Source organism: Poecilia reticulata, chromosome 12 (genome assembly GCF_904066995.2).
Source record: "Poecilia reticulata chromosome 12, P_reticulata-male-v2, whole genome shotgun sequence".
Taxonomy (NCBI): domain Eukaryota; kingdom Metazoa; phylum Chordata; class Actinopteri; order Cyprinodontiformes; family Poeciliidae; genus Poecilia; species Poecilia reticulata.
The window spans coordinates 25,114,486-25,121,900 of NC_088841.1; the positions used below are offsets into that span (position 1 = coordinate 25,114,486).

At 41.5% G+C, this 7,415-nt stretch overlaps 1 long non-coding RNA gene across 1 annotated transcript; it reads left to right on the plus strand.

Annotated features, from left to right (window-relative positions):
* Nucleotides 1-3,561: 3,561 nt before the first annotated feature.
* On the plus strand, nucleotides 3,562-4,837 carry LOC103473929 (uncharacterized). Its single transcript, XR_014090120.1, has 3 exons — nucleotides 3,562-3,828; nucleotides 3,936-3,982; nucleotides 4,125-4,837. It is a non-coding gene; the product is annotated as an uncharacterized LOC103473929 (long non-coding RNA).
* Nucleotides 4,838-7,415: the final 2,578 nt, after the last annotated feature.

A 7,415-nucleotide genomic window follows, 5' to 3' on the forward strand; every position in this document is an offset into this window, starting at 1 on the left:
GACTGAAGAGTCCAAACTGCAACCTGGGAACTCTCAGGTAAATGTTCTCATCCTGGTGAAACCAGATTTCTTCCCATTACCTATCAGAGATGATGTAAATGTTATCTCAATTGTAGTTGATAGCTATAAAATTTCAAAAACAATTGAAAAGTGACCTGCTACCACATGCATGATGGTTGTACCCTAGCCTTTGAAGCAGATAAATTTTACTCTAGCAATTTTAATTATTGAGGTTAGGGCACCCTTCTTTTATGGCAAGAGAATCCCATGTAAAATCCACCGGCATGCCAGGCATTGCTCTTTATGGTCTGGGAAAATGAATTTTGCCATGTCGGTATTACATGAATGGCCATTTGTGGTTATTTTTGTTACATTTCGCAGCATTGAAGTGTTATGCATTCTTCACTGGATGGATCTCTTGTATTGCAAATGAAATGATGGAAACCAGTATATTGAGATCAGAGAGTCTGACGTAAGGCTGAATATTTGGCATATGGGTATATTATGTGTTTTTCAAAGTGTTTGAGTACTGGGGTCGACTGTAGGTGTGTGTGGTGTGTGGGCTGGCCTGCCATGAGGGTGGATGTTTGACATATGGGTGGATTATGTATTTTAACAAGTGCTTGAGTATTGTGGTTGACTGTGAGTGTGTGTTGGGGTTTCATGGAACCAGTGGTGGGGATGTTGGTTCTGGAGGACCAAGTATGGTCCCTGGAGGTCCATGGAATGTTTGGGTGCTCCGTGGGTTCTGGAGAACCAGTGCTGGTCCAAGATCCAGCCATGTTCTGGAGAACCAGGAAGGGGAAGTTTTGACATCATGTGTTGTTTCGTTTCTTCAATCCCGGGTAGAGTGTGACTCCACTGGTTCTGGAGGACCTGGTAGAGCTATGGACCAAAGTCCAGGCCTGGTCCTGGAAAACAAGGCAAAGGGAATTTTGACATCTTGCGGGGTTTCAGTGCTTCAATCTTGGGTAGAGAAGCTCCGTGAGTACCCCTGGTTCTGGAGAACCTGGTGGAGCCATGATTCAAATTCCAGGCCTGGTAAGGAAGAACCAGGCAAGGGGAATTTGACAACATCTTGCAGGGTTTTGGTACTTCAATCCAGGGTAAAGGAGCTCCGTGAGTGCCAATGGTTCAAGAAGACCTGGTGGACCTATGGACCAAAGTTCAGCCCTGGTTCTCCAGAACCAGGCAAAGAGAATTTTGACATCTTGCGGGGTTTCGGTGCTTCATTCCTGGGTGGAGAAGCTCCATGAGAGCCCCCGGTTCTGGAGAACCTGGTGGAGCTATGGACCAAGTCAGTCAGGGGGATTTTGACAACTTAACACGAGTTTTTGGTGCTTCATTCCTGGGTAAAAAGCCCTGGTCCCTCCAGAGCTAGGTGAGTTTTGGAGAAGGTTCTGCCTCGTTCTGTTACTCATTCCTAGTTTATGGGATGGCCCTTCCCACTAGTGTTTCAATCAATGCATGGAAACCCCCCTTTAACCTCCTGTAATGTTGTTACCCGTATGGTAAAAATCCCATTTTAAATGATACTGGGAAGTCAAATCTACATTAGCCTATCACAAAGGTGGATTACTGACATATGGGTGGATTTTGTATTTTACCAAGTGCTGTTAGTGTTAGCACTTATATGAAAATGTAAAAAGTGGTACCATCAGTGGTTCTAGTGGTCTTATAGTTTAATAGCTGCTCTGATAATGAATTTCATTCCCAGATCACAACCTCTTGGTTCTACTGGTCTTGGGTCATGTCAATGTTCTCCCCCAGCTGGGATTTGAACTAAACCGCTGTTTCACTGTAGTCAGAAGCCTTAACCACTATGCCATGGGAGCCATCTACCTACTTGTGGAGAACTGGGGAGGGTTTTATTTTTTTACAAAGTCCTGCAGGCTGTCAAGCACCCATCCCCGGGTAAAGTAGGTCCACAGTCTGCCCCTGGCTCTCCAGAGCGAGTATAACATTTCTACTTGCATCTGTGCTTCCAAAAGAGTCATAATAATCATAATTTTAAGTCTTATTTTATCTGGTGAGTTTAACAATGTAAAATTTTGTTCGCTTTATTAGTAGTAGAGAATTATTTTTTTTATTTACAATAATGTTTCAGACTTTCCCAAATTTCTATAATGTTCAAATAAATGTTCATTAAATTCATCTTTCAGCAATCTCTCTCCTCAATTATAGCAATGGTTCGGTCAGTGGTTCTAGAGGTCTTATAGTGTAAGACCACCATACCTGAGTTCCTACCATATTGGATCATTAAGAATTGCTGATTTATTGCAGACACCTAATTCCTGCCAAAAAGATGTTGTCCCAGACTAGATTTTAACCAGGCTCTCCCAGATGGGAGGCTGGCTCTTGAACCACTCTGCCAATGGAGATGCAAATTACAGGGTTCATAATGCTTATAACTTGATACCAAGAGGGACTTACACAAAAGAGGATTCCTGGATGCACCTGCAAGTCAAAATGGGAATGCTGCTGCATGTCACATGTAAAATCCACCCGCAGGGCGCAGTGTAAATGGGCGGTGACATGAGGGAGAACTCCTCCATGCACCCGCAAGTCAATATGGGAATGCTCCTGGATGTCATTAAAAATCCTGCCTTAAGTCAGAATGCCACCTGGTGTTTGTCAATAGGACTCTCCCTAACTAATTGACTTCCTGGTGCATTTAAAAAACGTCCACTGTTTTTGGTGAACTTTGCTGTTTTTGGGGGGCCGTCACGGTGTCCCAGTGGGTGTCACAAATTCTGTATCCAGGGCATATGGGTAACGAGATCTAGCTCTTTCGGGGTACCCTGATCTCATTACCCTGTGACCCCTGGATGGGCCCCCAGGATTTTTCAAATTCAGCCCAAAATGGCATAAATGCCTCCTTTTTTGCCTGACAACATATATGATGCCAGTCGGTTCTGCAGTGCCATTGAGAATGTGGGAGCTAGCTGGTCACTCAGACATTCTACCACATTACAGTGAGATTAGCCAATCTCAGAAAGTTCCAATGTACATTATTCTATCCACATTATTCTATCACTTTAAGTGATTGGGAAGAAAGCAGACAGAATATGTATATTTTCAAACCCAGCTGCTACTTGATCAGCTAATTTATATTTGTTTGGGACTCCACAGACAATGCCAATCACATCTATAAAAGTGGGTGAATTAGCAGTAAAAACATAAGTACAGAGTGTCTGGCCAGCACATGTCTGCGTCTTTGAGTCATTAAGGTGCTGGAGAGAGAATAAGAGGTCTTTCCTGGAGCTATATTGTCTTGTATTATTATCAGAGGAGCTGCTAATTGAGTCATAGCACACACACCAACTGCTTTATGTGGAACCCTCATGTGAAGGCAGGTTTGGAGTACAAATGGAATCTGGCTGCTGTGCAGGCCACAAAGTCACCTACTTATTATTCATGAACCATCTATGATATGCAATCCAGCCACAAATTACTTTCTTTGTACATGTATGATGTGCATAGGCTCAATTTTTGAATAATTAATCCGCACCATGTCCTGCAGATTGAGGAATGGCGATATAGTGAGAATATAAATACATTAACAACTAGTTTCTTGAAAATGACCAGTTCAGATCTTTGGCTCTACCTCAATGTTCTCATCTTCTCATCATGTGATGAATTGTGTATCTGCAGCTTATCAGGCTGTTTGGTCTCAGAGGAAGGCTGTGCTTCTCTGGCCTCAGCTCTGACCTTTAACCCCTCTCATCTGAAAGAGTTGGACCTGAGCTACAATCATCCAGGAGACTCAGGAGTGAAGCTGCTGTTGGCTGGACTGAAGAATCCACACTGGAGGCTGAAGACTCTCAGGTATGGAGGAACCTGCTGCAGGAGCAGAGAAGGTCTGATAGAAGAGGAAGAGGGAGAAATGTCTTTTGTTATTCTGACTGATGGTCTGACCCCCCTCCTCCTTTCAGGGTGGAGCCTGCCGGAGTCCGATTTTTGACACCAGGTCCATGGAGGTGTAAGTTTCTTTTTCATTTGATTCATGACAACAAAGTAACTCACATTCAACCATCTTCAAACTGTCACATTCAGGAGTCGCCATCAAAGTGTCAATAAATGATCAATAACTGCAGCTGGATTGTGTTTGTTCTCTCCATCAGATTCCTGTCAACTCACCATCGACACAAACACAGTGAGCAGAAAACTCAAGCTGTCTGAAGACAACAGGAAGGCAACACGTGTGGAGGATCTTCAGTCATATCCTGATCATCCAGACAGATTTGATTATCCTCAGCTGCTGTGTAGAACTGGTCTGACTGGTCGCTGTTACTGGGAGGTCAAATGGAGAGGAGAAGTTCATATATCAGTGACTTACAGAAGAATTGAGAGGAGAGGAGACTGGAGAAATTGCTGGTTTGGATATAATGATTATTCCTGGAGTCTGAGATGCTCTGATCTTTATGGTTACTCTGTCTGGCACAATAACATAGAAACTTGTCTCTCCTCCTCCTCTGTCTCTAACAGAGTATCAGTGTATGTGGACTGTCCTTCTGGCATTCTGTCCTTCTGCAGAGTCTCATCTGACTCACTGATCCACCTCCACACCTTCAACACCACATTCAATGAACCTCTGATTCCTGGATTTCGTGTCTGGTGGTCCAGTTCTGGTTCCTCTTCAGTGTTTCTTTGCTGATTTGAGTCTAAATATTTTCCTCCTGTCAGAGAAACTCTCTCTGTTGAACAGATAGTTCATCTCTACAATCTATTTCTTGGTTAAACTTTTCTGATTGAGTCCTTAGAAACCTTTTCTTCTTCCAGTCATTTAAAGATGGAAGCTGGGATTATTCCAAGATCCTCATGTTTTTCTGTTTGTTTCCAGTCAAAACTTCACACTGAATATCAAGATGTTTCTCTTCCTTTTTTTCATTACATTATCAGTCAGATTTCCTAAATCAATGTTTCTGTCTGTTAAACATGTCAGATTTGAATGTCAAATCTTCCTCTTGTATATTTGCTGCCATAATTCTTTGTGTGTTTTAGTTTCTGTTCAAGTTTAGATATTGCTGTAAAGAAACTTTTTCATTTGTAAATTCTGCCTTCCAGAAATCTAAATTAAAAGATTCCCATTCAATGAAGGTCAGAGGTCAATCCTTTGAAGCATAAAGTGATAAAATCTAAATATTTTCTGTTTCATTCAGAACTTTTACCTGAAACTCAGAACCTGCAGAACATTTTTCACTGTGCAGAAAAAATTCCAGATAGATGCAGTTTGCTGCAGAGGTTCCAACTTCCTGATGGTGACCTCTCCTCCGTCCCTCACCTTGTCTGGCCGCTTTTAATCCTCACTGCAGTGTTAGACTGGAGCTCATCTCTCAGATTAACCAGATTAACACTGAGCTGCAGCAGGAACCAAACGTCTCTCATCCAATTTATTTCACTGATTAATAACAAGGTTGAATAAAAACATTGAGCTTCTCGTTCCTTAAAGTGACATGAGAAAGACTCACCCTGAAACTGCAGGAAACAAGTTAAAAAAGTTTAAAAATGTAAACATTTTGTTTAGAAGATGAAAAAAAAACATTTGTCTGTAAATCTGTTCTACCCAGTACTCCTTCAGTTGCAGTTTGAGCAAATTAGTTTCCACCAGTTAATTGGGGTTTACTCGTTATTCTGCCAGCTTGAATGTTTCACTGCAGCTTTGTTTTGTTCCTGTTCCTCCAACTGAATGTTGATCCCCATGAATGTTTCCCATCATGCAGAACCTGAGCTGAGACATTTATGACCTTTATACCGAGAGTCAAGAGGTGGAGGACCTGCTGCTGGTGTCTCCGTCTCACCTTCTGATGTCTCTGACCAAACACTCCACCCTCAACATCAACATTTATAAAATGTTGCAGCAGTGCAGTTTTAATACTTTCCCCACTAGAAACATCCATCCATTTTCTTTGCATCCTGGTCCCTCAGTGGGGTCGGGAGGGTTGCTAGTGCCTCACCAGCTAACGTTCCGGGCGAGAGGCGGGGTCACCCAGGACAGGTCGCCAGTCTGTCGCAGGGCAACACAGAGACACACAGGACAAACAACCACGCACACACACACACACACACACACACACACACTCACAAGTAGGGACAATTTGGAGAGGCCAATGAATCTGACAGTCATGTTTTTGGACTGTGGGAGGAAACCGGAAAACCCGGAGAGAACCCACGCATGCACAGGGAGAACATGCAAACTCCATGCAGACAGACCGGGGCCAGGAATTGAACCCAGAACCTTCTTGCTGCAAGGCAACAGCTCTACCAACTGCGCCACTGTGCAGCCCCCACTTGAAACAATCTAGTCTAAATACCATATAAAGTGATATAAAAATTTGCCCCAACACAATGATGGTATGGCTGATTACGTATATTTAAACTTTCAAATTTGGTCCAAAATCATCAGGAATTTGGTCCATTAAAGTGTTAATAATAAAATCAAACCCTTCTGCTGTTAGTTGAGTAAAGTCTGTCTCCACTAAGAACTGTGAGCGTTTCCTCCAGTCTGTGTTCGGCTTTAATCTCCTGCAGGAAACCAAACCTCCACGTCTCGACTGGAGTCGCCATGGCAACGCCTTCCGAACATTAGGACAGTGGGTTGAGACTGGATGAGAGTTGTTTTCATGCATTCATCCATTCATCATCCCAGTTTTCCTGCCATGCAGATTAATCTCCACTTATCTGATGCTTGGAGACCAAAATGTCACAAACTGGATTAATAGAGTTGAGATGTTGAAATCTGTCACATTTAGAAAAGAAGCTTCATGATGCTCTGATTTGTTCATCTGAAAAAATTTTTTATCTCATTTATTTTGGTTAAAGTGATTTTTACATCAGTTAATTGAACTGATTTTATTACATTTATCTTGTTATATTAACTACATTTTTGTGCAAATAAGATTTTTCTACTTTGTTGAAAGGAAAGAAAAGAGATCTGAAAATTTATTTGGATTATAAGCACACTTTAATACCAGAAAAATAGAAGGATTAATTCTACAAATCTGCTCAACATTATGGCAATTACTCTCAGTGTAGCAAAAACAATCCTTTAAGAAAGATTAAAAACTCTAAACATGAAATGTAACGGAGCAGTTCTAATAAAATAAAAATAAATTGCTGGTCTTTATAACAAAGAAAAAGAATAGAAATATTATTTTGAAGCAATCTCTAATTTATAACTTTGCCAAATACATATTGTCTAAAAAACTTTTAGATAAAGAGGAAAACTGTTGTAAGGAGGGCTAAACATGCCTTTATCAAGATATGGATAATCACCATTCACATCATAATAAGATCAAATCATAACTAGATTACCTTACAAAGCTAACATCTTGTTTTCCACATATGAAAACTAATCTTTTGCTTAAAAACACACAGTGTCCTGGTCCTGGATGACTCTAGTGCAAGGAAAAATG